Source organism: Giraffa tippelskirchi, chromosome 13, assembly GCF_054371585.1.
Source record: "Giraffa tippelskirchi isolate mGirTip1 chromosome 13, T2T-mGirTip1v1.2.pri, whole genome shotgun sequence".
Taxonomy (NCBI): Eukaryota; Metazoa; Chordata; class Mammalia; order Artiodactyla; family Giraffidae; genus Giraffa; species Giraffa tippelskirchi.
In genome coordinates this window covers 56,016,913-56,036,107 of record NC_137287.1, presented here as the reverse complement: position 1 = coordinate 56,036,107, position 19,195 = coordinate 56,016,913, and the positions used below count along the sequence as shown (strand labels likewise).

The 19,195-nt window shown below is 43.9% G+C and overlaps 1 protein-coding gene across 12 annotated transcripts in view; it reads left to right on the top strand.

The window, feature by feature from the left end:
- The first annotated feature begins 8,858 nt into the window (after positions 1-8,858).
- The window catches only part of PRKCQ (protein kinase C theta), a 152,719-nt gene continuing 142,382 nt past the window's right edge, over positions 8,859-19,195 (top strand). For 7 of the 12 annotated variants that reach the window (XM_081556665.1, XM_081556655.1, XM_081556661.1 and 4 more), the window contains exon 1: positions 9,076-9,196. The gene's annotated coding sequence lies outside the window, so the exon portion shown is untranslated. The other 5 variants (XM_081556666.1, XM_081556656.1, XM_081556662.1 and 2 more) reach the window with 1 other exon arrangement.

Genomic DNA, 19,195 nt, shown 5'->3' with positions numbered 1-19,195 from the left:
GCACTGCCTGTGTCCTGATTCTGGCTCTTCCACTCACTTGCTGTGTGATCTTGGATAAGTTTCTTACCCTCTCTGAGGCTCAATGGTCTCATCTGTAAATTGTAAATAACACTATCCATTTTATAGGATCGTTACAAGGGTTAAACAAGATGATATATGTAAAATGGTACAGTGTGTTTTAGTCGCTCAGTTGTGTCCGACTTTTTGTGACCCCATGGACTGCAGCCCACCAGGCTCCTCTGTCGACTGAATTCTCCAGGCAAGAATACTGGACTGGGTAGCCATTCCCTTTCCCAGAGGATCTTCTCGACCCAGGGATCAAACCCTGGTCTCCTGCATTGCAGGCAGATTCTTTACCATCTGAGCCACCAGGAAGCCCAAGGACTTTAGAGATTTGACCTACTCAATCTTCCTTGTGAAACTGTCAAGATGTAATATCAATACCTCTCCTTTATTTAATTTTAAAGCAAAGAGAAGACTGTGAAATAATGCATGACATTTGTAGTCTATTTAGAAAGAAAAGCTTATCTTCCAATTTAAAACACCACATTTATTAGATTTTTGAGCAAATCTTCATCAAGTTCTAATATGACTAGTAGAACGATTAATTTATTTTTCATTATTTTTAATGTTGCATAAATGTACAAATATAACCTATTGATATGATTATTTAAATATTACAGATTTTCTTTTTGTCATCAGAGTACATTTTATTTGTGTCCTGGGCAATTCAGGTGTAAGGTTCACGCTTGTGTGTGTGTGTGTTTTATGTGTAAAATGGAGATAAAGCATCTGCTCTCTGGATGAATGCTGAATCCTAAATGTAGGGCTTTAGTTCTTTTTTGTTTGCTGACTCTGCCTAGTAACATGCAGGAAAAGAAAAGAAAGGTAAAAAGAAAGGGAGGGAGGGAGAGGGAGAGAAGGAAGGAGGGAAGAAAGAAGGGGAGGAAGAAAGAAAGGAAATATCAGTTTGGATCTACTTAGCACATACAAGCAAATACAACTTTAAAGAAATAACCGGTCTTGAGCATCACTATTTGGGGCTAAAAACAAACACTGTAGGGTTGAGATGCCTGCGTTGAGGGATAACATAGAAGCACGCAGCACACACATCTGACTCCCAGCACAGCCAAATATGGTCAATTTCACCTCATTAGACCACTGTTCTAACCACTGAGAAAAAAAAATTACATTTTCATTTCATGAAATATTTACTTTAAATTGAATAGTTGAAACTAGAGTGTAGTCAGAAGAGGAGAAACTCTTGATTGTCAGTGTTTTCCTGTGCCATAAGGGTATGATTTCCTTGAGAATATTAGAAATATTTGTGCCTGTGACTATATTAAATCAGCAAGAAGTACTAGAAGCAAGTTATATTAAATTTCCCCATCCCTAACAATTAGAACTTTTTTTTAATTGGCATTTATTCTCAGCCTTTTACAGCTCAAAAAAGAAAAAAATCTGACATGATACTCCATGTAGTCCAAAATAAATCCCTCGTCCCATTTGTGTGTGTGTGTGAATGGTGAAATAAAACCATGAATAATGTGTTTGAGAGGTGTGAATTGAAGGAGAAGAGAGTAATGAGGGGCAGGTGTGTAATTTGCTTTGCTCAAACCAGGAGACTGAGAGACAAGGTACTTTACTCTAAAGCAATGTGCCTTCATTGCTAGATTTTCAGATCTGAAGGCCACTGTACTATGTCCACTTGTAGAATTATAATGATCAAATTTATAAATATGACCAAAGTTTCATCTTCATTTCCTCCTCCCGGATTCACAGATTAATTCTCAGTTTTATTAATCCTTCCCGGGGAGGATTTCTCATCAAAACGTATGGTCTGCTGGACTTTCAGTTTGCTGCTGTTTTTCCACTGATGGAAGAGAATCATTAAAACAGTGCTCTGAATAGATGACTCTGTCTAGTCAATATCCCTTTAATTTCAGGGAAAGTTTTACATCCACTTGGGCTGTACTTATTTTGCTAATACAGCTGACCTCACCAAATCCAAAACGTATCTGTGGAACTGATCTTTCCTTTCACCCTAATTCTATCCTCAGATCTTACAAACACACCATAAGTTTCACATCTGTACCCATGTGAAAACAACACTGAAAATGCTACCATTCATTATCTGATCTGATACTTATGCTACAGTTAGAGTCTCTTTATGGCCAGGGATGACTTTGCTGTTGTTGTTGTTGCACTGGGTCTTCGGTTGCTTTCTCTAGTTGTGGTGTACAGGCTTCTCACTGCATTGGCTTCTCTTATTGCAGAGCACAGGCTCTAGGTGCTTGAGCTTCAGTAACAGGAGCACACAGGCTCAGTAGCTGTGGCTCTTGGGCTCTAGAGCACAGACTCAAAAGTTGTGGCGCAGGGGTTAGTTGCTCCATTGCATGTAGAATCTTCCTAAGGGACTGAACCCATGTCCCCTGCATTGGGAGGCAGATTCTTATCCACTGTGCCACTAGAGAAGTCCCAGGGATGACTTAAAAAAAAAAAAAATGGTGCCTAAAGATTTCAGAGGGCTTCCCTGGTGGCCCAGTGGTAAAGAATCCAGTTCCCAATGCAGAAGGCATGGGTTTGATCCCTGGGTCAGGGATATCCTGTGGAAAAGGCAATGGCAACCTACTCCAGTATTCTTGCCTGGGAAATCCCATGGACAGAGGAGCCTGGCGGGCTACAGTCAATGGAGTTGCAAATAGTCAGACACAACTTAGTGCTTAAACAACAACAATCAACAAGGATTTCAGAAGCCAAAATCAAAACATGTTAGCAATATTGTATCTTTATAACTCTTTACCTTTAAAAAAAAGAAGCACTTTCATGCTCAGTTCATTTTTTATGATATAATAATAATTGATGCTCAAGAAAAATGATTTGCTCTAGACATTTACTGCATCATAACAGATTAAAATTTTTACTTGTTTTATTTTATATGTCCGTATTACTAAGTGGGCATTTTGATACATTCTAATTCACAAATTGGCCATCTACACACGTGTTAACTCTTTTTAGAATGCTGTATTTATCAGGACATCCATAAACATACAGAATTCTTTACTGTTTGGAATCAGGCTATAATTTCAGCTCTTGTCTCTGTGTATGATGACAAAAATTAAGGCTCTGGGGGTCAAGAGACTGTAAGTCAAACCATACCCCACCCAATGAGTCTGGTAAGTCATTTATTTGCCCTATGAGGTTCATCTGTCATTTCTGTGAAATGAAGAGGATATTACTCATCTTGAGGGATTTGTTGTAAGAATCAAATTAAATAATTGAAGCAAAGTGCTGGATACTATGCCCAGACACATGCCATAAATGCACAGTAAGTGTTAGGTTCTCTCATAGTCTCTTTCTTTAAAAAAAAAAAAAAAGTATTTATTTATTTGGCTGCTCTAGGTCTTACTTGAGGCACACAGGATCTAGTTGTCTAACCAGAGTTTGAACCCAGGCCCCCTGCACTGGGAGTGCAGAGTCCGAACCACTGGACAACCACGGAAGTCCCCATCTCTTTCTTTAAATAGAGACATTACACCTACCTCCCCTACCTTGCCAAAGATTTTAAAATGCGCTTAACATGACTAAGCATGTGTGAACATTGTTCCTTTTCTAATTCAGGGTAAATTTTGCATTCTCCTTTCACCACTCCCCTCATGGTTTGGAAGAGTGGCTATCAATCTTATTATCAACAGTAATCAAGGTTTACTTACTCCGCAAGGGCAGGACCAATTTTTGCTTCAGGGTTTAGAGCTCTCATGTGGCAATAAAAATTTTCTAATGTTTAATTATCCTTTTTTTCCCCCACTTGCATGGCTAAATTTGGATTGAAAGGGGAAAAACAAATCTCCCTTTCCCTTGTCCAAGCTGTGGATTTAAAATACCTGTTTAGGGGACTTCTCTGGTGGTCCAAAGGTTAAGACTTCCCCTTCCAGTGTAGGGGACACAAGTTCAATCCTGGGTCGGGGAACTAAGATCCCATGTGCCACATGGCATGGCCGAAAAAAAAAAAAAACACACTTAAAAAACTACTACTACTACACTTTTCATTAGTAGCAGTGTTATTTTTATCGAGGTATAGTTGCTTTATAATATTATTTTCAGGTGTTATTGTTCAGTTGTTAAGTCATGTCTGACTCTTTGTGATCCCGTGGACTGCAGCACGCCAGGCTTCCCTGTCCTTCACTATCTCCCAGAGTTTGCTCAAACTCATGTGCATGGAGTTGGTGATGCCATCCAATAATCTCATCCTCTGTTGACCCCTTCTCCTCCTGCCCTCAGTCTTTCCCAGCATCAAGGTCTTTTCCAATGAGTTGGCTCTTTTTCAGGTGTCCAACATAGTGACTCAAAATTTTTATATATTATACTCCATTTATAACTATTATAAAATAATGGTTATATTCCCTGTACAATAAAATAGCTGTTTTTGCATATACCTCTTTTACCCATGGAGCTTCCCAGGGAGTGCTAGTGATAAAGAATCCGATTGCCAATGCTGGAGACATAAGCGACGTGGGTTCGATCCCTGCATCAGGAAGATCCCCTGGAGGAGGGCATGGCAACCCACTCCAGTATTCTTGCCTGGAGAATCCCCATGGACAGAGGATCCTGGCAGGCTATAGTCCAGAGGGTCACAAAGGGTTGGACACACTGAAACAGCATTTGGTCCTATCACTTCACGGGAAATAGATGGAGAAACAGTGGAAACAGTGTCAGACTTTATTTTTTGGAGCTCCAAAATCACTGCTGATGGTGATTGCAGCCATGAAATTAAAAGACACTTACACCTTGGAAGGAAGGTTATGACCAACCTAGATAGCATATTTAAAAGCAGAGACATTACTTTGCCAACAAAGGTCCGTATAGTCAAGGCTATGGTTTTTCCAGTGGTCATGTATGGATGTGAGAGTTGGACGGTGAAGAAAGCTGAGCACCGCAGAATTGATGCTTTTGAACCGTGGCGTTGGAGAAGACTCTTGAGAGTCCCTTGGACTGCAAGGAGATCCAACCAGTCCATCCTAAAGGAGCTCAGTCCTGGGTGTCCATTGGAAGGACTGATGTTGAAGCTGAAACTCCAATACTTTGGCCACTTCATGCAAAGAGTTGACTCATTGGAAAAGACCCTAATGCTGGGAAGGATTGGGGGCAGGAGGAGAAGGGGACGACAGAGGATGAGATGGTTGGATGGCATCACTGACTCGATGGATATGGGTTTGGGTAAATGCTGGGGGTTGGTGATGGATAGGGAGCCCTGAAGTGCTGCGATTCATGGGGTCGCAAAGAGTCAGACACGACTGAGCAACTGAACTGAACTGAACTGAAATGACTTTTCATAGCACACTTTTACCCATAGCTTAACTTTGACATTTTCTGAGCAAATTTACCCTAGACTCAATATGTTTATCAAATCTTCCATTAAGGTAGATCATTGTCTTCCAGCTCCATGCTGATTCTTCTGGGGATTCAGGTGGATCACTTTACAAACTCCTTAAGAAACTGTCCAATCTGGTTTCCTCCAAGTGGTGACTTTCTGCAGAGGCAGGAGGGTCCTTGTGAAATTATCCTTTGTTCAAACTGCGTGGTCATATCCTTCTTTTCCCTAATACTATCTTTCTCCAAATTAAGGCTCATAATAAGAATGCTTTCTCTTTTCAAAATTTACTGATCTATGTATCGTTCTTGGCTATGCTGGGTCTTTGTTGCTGGGCGGGCTTTCCTCTAGCTGTGGCAAACGGGCTACTCTCTAGCTGTGGTGTGCAGGCTTTTCATTGTGGTGGCTTCTCTTGTTGTGGAGCGCAGGCTCAGTAGTTGTGGTCCCCAGGCTTAGTTGCTTCAAGGCGTGCTGGGATATTCCCAGACCAGGGGTCGAACCTGTATCTCCTGCACTGGCAGGCTGATTCTTTACCAGGGAAGCCGCAGAACATTTTCTTTTTACAGATGGTCAACTTCACAGAAGAATGCCAGAGGTGGTCTCCTCTGGAGATAGACTATAATCACCCACTAGGTCCAAATTAAAAACAAAGATATGTCTCAGGTTCCCTATCACAAATCCTAAGTTGAAGGAAGATGGAACGCGGTGTCTCCAGAGATGAGACTCAGGAGCTAGGTTATTCATTCCTTAGCTCTGAATCCAGAGCAGGAGTCCCCCTCTTTCCCAACTAAAAAGAATGGAAGCAGCTGCTGCTCAGTTTATTCTCAGCGTGATTCCAGGAAAGCTGAGAGCAGAAGCTGAAGTGGGGAAAGAAGCAGAGAACCAACCGAAAGCTTGAGTGTGTTTAATGTAACGAGTGGAACCTCACCACCCATGTGTAAGCCCCCCAGGAAACGCCATTTCCTCTTCCAGGAAATAAAGGTGTGGAGAACTTCTGAGCAGCAGCCATTTATGAAACGATGAGACAGAGTCTGATACAAAACAGAAATGCCTTGTAGCCTAGGGAAGGAGAGGCCGGCTCTAGGCTACTGGGGTCAGAAATGTCTACAGGTATCTCTAACACCTACATGGAATGAGAACAAAGAGGGATGTTTTTCCTTTTAGTTGATATTCAAGACAAAACAGAACAAAAACAAATAAAACTCTTTCTAGACACATGATGAATATTGTTTTAAAAGATAGTCTTCAGATGAATGGGTTTCTAATTGTAGGACTATATGTTTATATAGTAGAGTAGCACGCGTCTCCAGGGACCAATTGTCCCAAACAGAGAGAAGGAGAAAGTGGAGCATATGGTCAAGGAATAGAGGCAGTATTCAACAGTGCCTAATGGGCTGCTTCCAAACGGCCTGAGTTGCAGTCCTGGTTATGGTATTTTATTAACTGTGTGGACACAGGCAAGCTGCCTAATCCTTCTAAGCTGCGTTATTCTCATCCATAACATAGAGATAATGATGATGACAGTGAGGATTTAATATCTATATCTTAAGATTTTTTACGAGGATTATGTGAGTAGTGCGTCAAAAGTGCTCATCACAAAAATAATGAAAAAAAGTGAAAAGTGCTCATCACAGTGACTGATAGCATATGGTGATGATTATCATCATTATTGTTTGAAACATCATTTATTTTGGCTGTGTGGGGTCTTCATTGCTTCTCAAAGGCTTTCTCTAGTTGCCATGAGCGGGTGTGGGCTTCTCACTGCAGTGGCTTCTCTTGTCGTGGAGCACAGGCTCTAGGGAGCGCTGGCTTCAGTAGCTGCCATGCATGGGCTCAGGCGAGTGTGCTCTCGAGCACAGGCTCAACATCTGTGGTGCTAGGGCTTAGCTGCCCTACGGCATGTGGCATCTTCCTGGACCAAGGATTAAGCCTGTGTCCCTGCATTGGCTGGCAGATTCTTAACCACTGGACCACTAGGGAAGTCCTGTTTGAAACTTTTTAAAAGTCACTGACTATTGACTAAATTAAGAGGACATAAGACTTTCCCTTGAGTGCCTACTTGAATTGGGTTGACCAGGAAGCTTGATCAAGCTTTTCTATACCATATTATGGAACTTTCTGGCCAACCTAATACTTAACCCCTTTCTCAAACGGTCAGTGAAAACTCCAGCCATGAAGAATGGATGGGTTTGCTGTCTCCTAGGCCCCGGAGCCTCTGGTGGCCTGCCGTCTCTCTTCTGTGTAACAAGTTGTGTTGAAGAATGGCTGGGAGAGAACCAAGGGGAAGGTGTCTTGAACCAGGAGGTTTCCCTTTGGCAGTCTGCAGAGAGAAGCCCGGCCGCTTTCTGGTTCTGTCACCTTGTTCTCAGCCATAGATACATTTTCCTACTAAATCTCAATAGCAAATATACAATGAGCACCTACTGTGTGCCAGGCTCTGGTGACATCAACACAGCTGAGGTTCTTCCATCATCACACCTCTTGACTATGACCTTCCAGGGGTGGCAGCCTCTCTGTTGGATGATCCTGGCCTGAGGGTCTGTTCAATGCTGTTAGATACTGATAAATGTCAGAGAGGGCCTACTCCTCGGGGAAAGTCTTTTTATCGTTAAAAGGTGTGTGTGTTTGCCCTGCAGAGTTCATGCAGATTAGGAGAACAAGCCAGCATATCTGACTTCCCAGCACAGGCCTGCCACAATGCAGCAATGGGAACTAAGCCACCAGATCCTTCTGGGCCTCAGGTTTTCTTCATCTTTAAAAGTATGGAACTAGCTGTAGTCTGAGGTCTTTTTCAGCTGATAGTTTATACTTCCGTGATCAGAAGCCAGCTGATCCAAGCTGAGGCTCTTCCATACCTTTTTAATCTCCCTCTCAAAAAAAAAAGGGGAAGAAGAAAAGGACTATTGTTCTATTTCTTAAGCTAATCTGGGTTTAGTATATTAGAGCAACAAGCACTTTAACCAAGTACATTTTAATCATTTTGCGTAATAATTCAGAGGGAACGGGCCTGCAGTGCTGGTAATCAGTAGTCTATCCTGAGTGAAAAATTAATTCTCTAGAGCACAGAACAAAAGCACCCCACTTATCCTCAGCAGGACCATCAGGACCACCAGTCAGGCGTGAAAGTCTTCCAATGACGGCACGGGTAACATGTTACACTGCAGCTTCAAGGGCTGTCAAGTTTAAAGCAATGCAACCTAGTACATTATACAAAAAAACAACGGTGCAGAAACAAAGTCGGAGGTAGGGTTATCCAGCACCAAATCTTTCTCGGGTGGGGCATTTTAAAAGAACAGGGCTCACCAGCCCTTTCTAGTGGAAAGGCTGGCAAACAGCTGAAGGTTTTTGTTTTTTTTCAACCTGATGACCTTGATCCTTTCCGTGGGAAGGCTCGTTTCACTTTTCGGTTGGGTTAGATGGAGAGTCACGTGGTCTCGGGGGCCTCCGCCCGCGCGCAGCTCAGCATCCCCGGCGCGGGGATGGGACCAGGTCTCGGGGCCGGAGCCGCCGCGAGCGGAAGCGCGGGGCGGGCCCAGGAGGAGAGCGGCGCGCGGCGGGCGGTGCGCGGGCCGCGGCTCCGGGGCGCGCGTCCGGGCAGCCGGCTCGGCGGCAGGGCCTCGGGGTGACGAGCGCCCCCTGGCCCGCGCCGCCCGTGCCCGCGCCGCCGCCCAGCCGCGCGCTCTGACCGCCGCCACAGGCAGGTAGGTCCCCGCGCGGGTCGACGACCGACCGGGAGGGCAGGGTGCCCTGCGAGGGGCGCGGGGAGGGGGGCTGCCACCCTTCTCGGGCTCCGAGCCAGTTCAGGACGGGGCGAGCGGCAGGACGGTGAGCTCGGAAAGGGCGACAAGCGCCGCAAACTTTGGGTCTAGTTTCCGCGGTTTGTGGCGCGCGGGACGCCCGGGATGCGCGGACCTTGGCCGGGCAGAGGCCGTTGGGGCTAGAGGCTGGGGCGCCTCCGCTTCCTTGTGGGCTTTTCTCTCACCTAAACTGCAGGGTGGGAGGCAGGGGAGGAAGAAGGTGGCGGAAAGTTTACTGTCGCCGGCACACCCTGGGAAGGAGAGCTGTGTGATGCGGTGGCAGCCTGTCCACGGAGGAAAATAAAGTTTTCTTGGCGTTTGCTCGAGAAGCAGACGGGGCTGCTAGCACTCACTTCTAAACGAAGCCAAGTTTCTTTCCAGGGCCCTGGGGCAAGGCGAGGTCGGTTTTGATAGATGTCAGAAAACAAAACAAAAACTGGTGCTCAATCCTGTAATCTTGGGGTGAGAGTGTTTTTCAGCTTTTGGGGCCACATGTTAAGAAACTAGAGCTAGTGCCTTTATTTTATTCGGTTCTCAAGAGCTCGGGTTATCTGTGAAATGGGCCTTTCATGCTAACGACTCAGCGTTCCCTGCGGGCGGCGGGCGCGCCTGGATGAAGACAGGCTCCGAGACGGGCTCACCTGGGAGATGCTGGGGTTTCTGCAAGGAGAAAGCTTTGTCCCTGGGCTTGTCCTGCTCAGAGTGGTGCTGATAAAAGGTGATTCAGTGGTGGACCGAGCTGACCAGGAGGGGGCTGGTGACACGGGGAGGAGAATGAGAAGGCGCCGCTCTGTCCTTGTCCGTGGAATGGTCCATCCCCAGGTATGGACAGCGTGCAGGTCCCCTAGGTGCCCTGCTCTTTCTCAACACAGGTCTGGTTGTTGCTTCCTTTACGTTGTTCTCTAGAAGATGTGACCACCACCGTCCTTTCCTGGTGGGGAAATTTGATAGACAAGCCCTTTTGGTAAAATGGTGGTGCCCCACTCCCACCCCACACCCCAACCCCGTGAATCACCATCTTCATTTCCCCCCGAACTTATCTTTTAACTCTTGTAAAATGGCAGTCTCACCGCCAGTGCTTTAATCTTTTTTTAAAAATGCTGTGTCTCCTGGGAAGGAGGGTGACATTTACTAATTTGGTTGCAAATTACTTCTGAAGTTTGTGTGCGGGCTATTTAGAATCCCTCGGAGATCAGCACCATTGTTTGAAGCAGATGTCTGCGGCAGGCTCTTCTTCTTAGCCTTTCTCATGTTGATTGAACGTACATACATTTAAAGATGCGGCATAGGAAGAGCTTCTAAAACCTTCAAAGCCTCAGCTGTGAAACTCCTCCAAGTTAGCAATTAAGTCTAAATTAAGTTGTTTTGTTTGGGGTTCCCCCCCCCACATAAACTTTTTCTCTGATTTCAAAAGCGACCTGTCCCCATCTCCCGCCTTTGTTTCAGCCCTCAGTGATTTTTCTTGTAAGCTTTTAAAATGTAAACTTCCAGGGAGGACTCTTGTCACCACCCTCCACCTTGTTGTGTTCACTTCCGCCACCGTCTTGTGCAGCGGTGGCTTGGGATGGCAGGTGGCTCATGGGCAAGCTTCTTTGTCCTCCCAGATCCTTCTCCCTTCTGCAGAAATTCGCTATTGTCTATTTGAAAGATACATAGACCAGTGACTAGAAATTTCTTTTGTTGAGGTACCCCTGGCCTTTCATTTATGCAGAGATATTGTTCAGTTAGTCACACCTTGGTCCTTCTTCAGATCTCAAAGGTGCCTTTCAACACTGAAATGAGCTTTCTCTTGTTAGTAGCAGGTCCTGGGATGGGCTCCCTGGAATAGCCCATTCGTCTCTGGCCATTTCTATAAAGGTCCCTCTTGCAGTTGTAATATATTCCCTCTCTTCTATGGAAAAGAGGAAATAATTCTGTGTAGTGAGTCTGGTGTTTTATCTGAAATTCCATGTGGACTGGGTCCAGGATTTTTTTCAAGAGTGTGGGCTTATAGTACGAATCTGTAACTGGCATTCAGGAGTAAAGCTCCACAAAATCTCCTTATAATGTGGAATTTGATGACAGGACATTTGCCTTCCTTTTAAAATAGGAATTGAAATTGGTACTACCTGTTCTAAATGGATTTGTTTTGGAGTTACTGATTGTGTTGCTTGCCCCTAAAAGTATTGTTGATGTAGAAATCTAATATAACTGTTAATAAGGATATTTTTGATTTCAGATGGCATCCTTTTTATAGAGTTCAATCTTTTATCATTTTCCCAAGTAATTTTCACAAATCATTTCATTAAAATAAAAAAATGGTTATATGATTAAAAGGCCCAGAGAACACAGATGTGTCATGTGAGTTCATATTTATATAAGTTTGTTGCCCCAAATCAGTTTGTAATTATAAGCAAGGGAATTAGTCTTGTGACAACATACATATGTTAAACTCATTCTTTCTGTTTCTGTCCATTAGTTTGGAAGTTTAAGTTTCTCGTTTTCAAGCAGTCATGCATCCAGCTTTGCTTTTTAATACCTATTCTAGCTGTCAAGGCAGAAATCAGGAGCAAATCCTAGAAAAACATGATGTTGAGGCAAAAAGATTAATTATGAAGTGTTTGCAATAATGGAAACCTCTTTCAGTATTTTAACCTGTCAACCATTTGTACACGATTATTCACATTGCTCGTCATCTGAGGATATCCTTGAGACAAAATGAGAACCAGAAGTTACTGAAATTAGGAATAGCACAGCCAAAGCCTGGAATCATAGATTTCTGCTCTGGGATTAAATTAGCAGATATTCAAAGCCACTCACTCTGGCAGTACATACTCTATAGGCCGATGTTACCTTTTGATTTTTTTTTCTTTGTTTGGTTTAAAAAATTGTTTTATTGGTGTATTGTTCATTTATAGTGTTGTGCTAGTTTCAGGTGTATAGCAAAGTGGTGCAGTTATACATGTACATGTATCTATCCTTTTTCAGATTCTTTTCCCATATAGGTAATACAGAGTATTGAATCTAGTTCCCTGTGTTATACAGTAGGTCCTTGTTGATTATCTATTTTTTATATATTAGTGTGTGTATGTTAATCCCAAGCTCCTAATATATCCCTCCACCCCACCCCCAGCATTTCCCCTTTGGTAACCATAAGTTTGTTTTCGAAATCTGTGAGTCTGTTTCTGTTTTGTAAATAAACTCGTTTATATAACTTTTTAAAAAATTATAACTTTTGAATTTAGCTAATCCTATTCATGGTAATCAGAGCCAACAGAAGCAGTAAGACATGATTTATTGATGTATTAGTATTTATAATTTATGTGCCAGATATTATATGGCACATAATTTTACTTATGTTAGGTAAACAGTCTCATTTAATCTTTGCAAAGTTTTTATAAATTTCATATCACCATCATTATCACCATCGTTGTCATTATCCTTGTTAGCATTCACATTTTGCAGTTGGGGACATGGAGGCTGAGGGAGGTTGAGTCACTTGCCCAGCTCTTAGCAGCTGATAACTGGTAGAATCAGGCATGTGTGATTGCCAAGCCGTGCCAAAAACCACAGAGCTGTGTAAACTACCAATTAAATTTTGTAAAGTGTGATAAAAATACACCTGACAAAATCTGCCATCTTAATCATTTTTAAATTTTAAGCAGGTCAGTGGCACTGAGTACATTCACACTGTCATGCAACCATCACCACCATCCGTCTACAGAGCTCTTTTCATCTTGCAATACTGAAACTATCTACCCATTAAACAAATAACTCCCCATTCCCCCTTCCTCCAGGCCTTGGAACCTCTGTTCTACCTTCTGTCTCTGAATTTGGCTACTCTAGGTCCCTTGTGTAAATGGAATCATACAGTATTTGTCTTTTTGTGAGTTGCTTATTTTACTAAGCTTAATGTCCTTCAGATTCATCTGTGTTGTAGCCTGTGTCAGAATTTCCTTTCTTCTTAAAGGCTGAATAATATTCCATGATATCTACCATCAGTTCAATGGACATGAGTTTGAGCAAACTCCAGGAGATGGTGAAGGTCAGGGAACCCTGGCGTGCTGCAATCCATGGGGCCACAGAGTCGGACACGATTGAGAAACTGAGCAACAACAGTATCTACCACAATGTATCTACCACATTTTGTTTATCCATTCATCTGTTCATAGTTGTTTGGGTTGCTTCCACATTTTGGCTTACGAATAAGGCTACTGTGAATATGAGTGTAAAAATACCCCTTCAGATCTCTGCCTTAAATACTTTTGGCTGTATACCCAGAAGTGGAATTGCTGGATTAGACAATAATTCTGTGTTTGGTTTATTGAGGAAGCCCCCACACTGTTTTCCATGGTGACTGTACCATGTTACATTTCTACCCACAGTGCCGGAGGGTTCAGTGTCCCCCATCCACGCCCATGCTCATTACTTTGTTGATTGTTGCCATCCTAATGGGTATGAGATGGTAACCAATTAACATTTTACCAAATCATTTGGTGCCCAACCTCAGGGGTTCATGGGTTGATGCTGCTTCTGAATTCTTTATTTTTTTTTTCCTATCTCATCCTGTACTTACGTCCCTTTTTATTTTTTTTTCTCTATTTCTTTTAACCTTGAAACATCCCAGACTTACAGAAAAGCTGTAATTACAGTACAAAGGGGAAAATCCTTTTACCCTTTTAACCCTACTGATGATGTCTGAGTAAGTAGCTGACCGGATGCCCTAGTACCTTATCAGTTCTTCCATGAGTATTTCCTACAAGCAGGAACATTCTCCCCCAGAAGCAGAGAATAGCCACAAAATTAGGAAATGAAGTTAATATGTTGCCTTTTTTAGTGCTGAATAATTGGAGGACTTATGACTCCAGCATCTCCTGCAGGACTAGGGAACCCACGGGCAGAAGGGCTTCTGCCCTCTAGAGAGAGCTGCCCCTGCTTACATAAAGTACCTTGTGGTTTAGCAATGAGCAGTTGTCGAGAATCAGGTAAGCATGGCATTCACTGTAATGATGCTAAATGTGTAGAACAGACACTTTGCAGACAATTAAAGGTTATCTTCTTGCATGTGGCCAAAACAAGGCAAATTCCCAGGACAGTGGAGAAAACCAGAAAGTTGATGGTTGTGCTTTCATCCACCAAGTTTTTGTTGGGAGCCTCAGAGCCATACACTGTGCTGTGTAACCATGGGCGAGATGCAACCAGGTAAAGGGGAAATTCTGAGTGTGATGATTTCATCATGTGTTATGTCAGTTTATAATATTACCGTGCACAACAAGATTACAGATTCATTTGTTTCCTCTTTGCTAGTATAAACTCCAAAAAGGTTGGCATTTGCCTGTAGCCCTTTTCCCAGCACCTACAGCAGGACTGGTGCCCAGTGAGCCTCCAGTGAACCCCCAGTGCAGAATGAGTATGCACGTGCTGACCTGGGCACACACATGGTGCCAAGGGAACACTAGATCTGGGGTGTCTGGGAAGACATCTGGAGAAAGTGGCAGCTCACCTGAGACCTGCAGTGCAGGTGAGGATGTTTTGGAAGGTGGGATTGCATTTTAGGATGGCCTGTGAGCATGACATCCTAGTAAGGCAAAGAGCAAACCCTGTCTGGTCTGAGCAGAGCAGTGAAGGAGGAGAGTGGGGTGAGCCCAGATGCTTCCCTCTCAAAGTGTATTGCTCACTACCACATCAACTACTGCTCTTTCGTTGAAAGTACGAAGAGTGGACCCTTAATCACTCTTGGCTACCATCTCCAGCCCTCTGCATTGTTCACACTGGGCATATGCTAAAATAAGCATCTAGCCGGTAGAGTCTTGTTGCCAAGATATAGGTGAGTTTCCAAAGCAAGCCAGGCACTGAGAATTCACCGTCAGATGACTCTTCACAGCCCAGGTGAGCAGGAGGCCGAGTCTTTCATGAAAGTCAGCTGACATGTCTCTCTTGCAGTTTGCGGAGAAATTCATGTCAGCTGTGTGGTAGCGTTTTTAAAGCGGTAGTTTTCAACTTTTTCCATTCTGTGGTCTGTTAATGTACTGCTTACAGTGATATAGAGATGGGCCTCTCATCTAGTGTTTTTTAAACTGCAAAGCACAATCATTATTGGATTGTGAGATTTGCGTTGCGTTGCAACAAGCAAATCTTTAAACATGAAATGGAACAGAAAAGGCTAGCATGCATTTCACATAGCAAGAGTAAATAATTCATGAAATTTGGGATCATGGAGTTTGGGACATGTGTCTTATGATCATCATAGACCTATGACCTTTAGTTTTCTATAATGTTCCTTTAAGTTGTAGAATCATACATGCTCTGGCCTGGAGGGAGGCAGAGGAGAGTGATATTGGTTGAGTGGGCATCATGCCAGGTATCTGGAGTACATGAGACCATTTTCTCCTAAAGTCCTGCCTGTTGAGTAGATCATCCACAGTTTACAGAGATGCTGAGGTGGGTAGAGGTCAAGAAGCTTCATCAAGGGTCCCACAACAAGTGACTAGCTGTGAACTCTGGTCTCTTGGCTCCCAATTTAAGCTCCTTTTACTGCCTCCCTGGTTTATATTCCCAAAGTTTGTTCATCAGTTGGCTGTTTGGGGAAGATGTCATCTCAAGGGGAGAGTCTTATAATCAGATTCCACGTTTGTTAAGAGGAATACCGACTTTGGGGTGTGCCCTGTCAGCTTCTTAAGGGAAAAAAAATCACTTAGAAAAAAATAGTATTGATTCAACAGACCAGAGATTGTGGGGCCTGAAGTCAACAAAGATGAAAGCAGCCCCTCCGCCCTCCCCTTGAAGCTTCCCCCCACCTCACCCCAGGCTGGGAGCAGCAGCTTGGGTGGGGCCACATGAGGTGATGTGCTTTTCTTTACAAAGCTGGGATCCCGGGGTCCACAGCTGAGTCCCCCTGTCTCCTTCTTCTGGTTCGTAGCCAGAGGCTGCTGCGCTTCTACTGGACAGAATCATATAACTGCAAATTCGTGGCGTCGGGGCTCTATGATTTCCAGCGTCAGCCAGGCCCTCCCTCAGACTTTGCCTAGTCAACTCCCTGCCCTTGTAGAATACAGCAGCCGTTTCAGACCATCCTGTCTGAAACCACTATCCCCTCAGCCTGCTTCACTGAGAAAATGGAAGTTTTCCTGATGAAAACAACCTAACCCTGTGATGACAGGGCTCCATGCCCAGCTCTGTCTGGATCTACCCTCCCACCCTTCCCGTCTTTTATGATTAAAAACAGAAGCCTCACCTTCTAAGGTTCATCCTCCACTGATGCTCTGGATTCCATTTATTCCTCCTCCGTGGAAGGAGGAGGAATCTCATTCTCTTGATTATCTCGTTCTGCATCTGTATTTTTCTTACCGCCCCCCCCCTCCCCATGCCTGGTCCCACCTCACTGCACAAGCATGCTGAAACCCCTTCCTTCTCGGAAGAAGAAGGCCATCCTTCTTCACCTTCCTCCAGCCACGTCCTTCTCTTTCCTCCTTTTCACAACCAGCCTCCTTAAATTGTCCTCTGCCCTCACTCCGTGTCCTGGCCACAGACATCTACCTATGTTGCCTCTGGGAATCTTAACACATTCATGCTCCCTTTTGCTTTATTGTTGTTCAGCCGCTAAGTTGTGTATTACCCTTTGCAGCCCCACGGACTGTAGCCCACCAGGCTCCCCTGTCCATGGCTTTTTCTAGGCAAGAATACTGGAGTGGGTTGCCATTTCCTCCTCCAAGGGATCTTCCTGGACCAGAGATTAACAGGCAGATTCTTTACCACTGAGCCACCAGGGAAGCCCTCCCTTTTGCTGACTCTTGCTAAATTCCACTCCTTTCTTCCTTGACTTCTCTGCAGCAGATGGAATACTGAGCACCTCTGCATTCTCGGAGCAACACCTTCATCCCACCCCTGCTTCCCATCCTTCTTCCTTCCCCTCTTCTGCTTTGCAAGCTCCTGCTCTCCTTCCTTTCCCATGGAAAGCTGATGTTCCTCGGGATTCTCACTCCGTGGGTAACCTCATGCCTCACTGACCTGAACAGCCATCCCCTTGCTGACCAATCCCTAACGGTGACCTCTCCAGAGTCCTTTTGTGGCTGCTAAACGGGTGCATCTACTACCACATGCCTCAGACTGCATGCATGGTCTTCCCCTTTCCCTTCCCACAAGATAACCTCCTTCCTGTTCTTTTCTGTCTCTGGCGCTGTGTCACCTGTTCTTGCATGAGCAGAAATCTGGGTGTTTTCCTTGACTCCTCACCTTTCAAGACTTTCAAGAGTCTTCTCCAATACCACAGTTTGAAAGCATCAGTTCTGTGGTACTCAGCCTTCTTTATGGTCCAATTCTCAGGTCCATACATGACTACTGGAAAAACCATAGCTTTGAGTATTCGGACCTTTGTCAGCAGTGATGTCTCTGCTTTTTCATATGCTGTCTAGGTTTGTCACAGCTTTCCTTCCAAGGAGAAAGCGTCTTTTAATTTCATGGCTGCAGTCACCATCTGCAATGATTTTGGAGCAGAAAATCATTTGGTGTAGAAAATAAAAACACAAGTGGGATCTGCACAAGTGGGATCATCAACTCAGTAGGTTTTGCCTGTGGGTCTCTGGAATTACCTAGATACATTCTACTGGAAGTTCAGAGTTGAAGGTGATGGAAAACATTTTACATGCTTAGAGACAACTTCTTACAAGGGAGAAAGTCTATCTCCCCATCCCTGTGGTGGACTTTTCTCCCCCTATCATCCTCCTCATTTCTCACCTTGCTGAGAAATGCCAGTAATGAAAGGAAAAGAGACTGAGTTAAGCATTATAAGGAAATAAAAAGTGGTACTGAGATATTCCAAAATTTCCCCCTACAAGCAAATGGATGAGGCAGGGGGTAAACATTGAATGCAGATATACAGAGAGCTTAAAATTATTTTAGTAAAAAGAAAATATCAAAGGATAAAAGAGGTTAAAATTTAATAGAAACGATATTTTTAAGGATCTTTCAGAACAAAATCATCATGATCTTAAACTTCATTAAGAAAGATAAAAAGATCAAAAGTGAAGGACGAAGTTCAAGAGTTAGGATGATCAAGGCCTGCCAAAGATTAAATAATTGAGAGCATTCAAAGAAAAATGTCTTAAAAGTAAAGAGTAAGAAATTCGTTTTAAAAAATACTTGTATTGGAGTATAGTTGCTTTACAGTGTTGTATTAGTCTCTGCTGTACAGCAAGTGATTCAGCTACACATACACATATATCCCCTCTTTTTGGGGTTTCTGTCCCATTTAGGTCACCAAGTTGAGTAGAGTTCCCTGTACTATACAGTAGATTCCCAGTAGTTGTCTGTTTTATACATAGTAGTGTGTATATATGTCAAAGAGTCTGACACAACTCAGCAACTGAACAACAATATATGTCAATCCCAGTCTCTCAGTTCACCCCACCCCTACTCCCCCTTGGTATCCTCACATTTCTTCCCTTCATCTGTGTCTCTACTTCTGCTTTGCAAATAAGATCATCTAAGAGTCATAAATTCTGTAGGACAGCGGTCCGCAACCATTTTGGCACCAGTGATCGGTTTTGTGGAAGACACTTTTTCCATGGACCGGGAAGTCAGGTGGTTGGTTTCAGGATGATTCAAGCGCATTACATTTTTTGTGTCCTTGGTTTCTAATCTAATGCCACTGATCTGACAGAGGTACTGGTCTGTGGCCCAGAGGTTGGGGGCCCTTGCTTTAGGGGACTTACTGAAAGGTAGAATAACCAAAAACATGAAACCAGAGGAGAAAAACACATACTCTTTTAAAGAAGATTAAAAATAAATCCCAGCAATAATAAAATGAGCACTCGCATGGGTTCCCAACTGCTAGTAAGCCATGGCTAAAACAATGTTAAGATGGGAGCTTAGGGTTTGGGCTTATACCTCAAAAGCCCGTGTCACCTCAGTGGGGTTTTAGAGGCAATTTTTAGAGTGCACGTCTGCGTGGATGCCATCAGGTTTGGGGGGAAATGCCCTGTGTGTTCCACTGGGACATTTCCATCCTGAGGGGGTGGTCACACCAGGGCAACCAAGGATTTACGCTCAT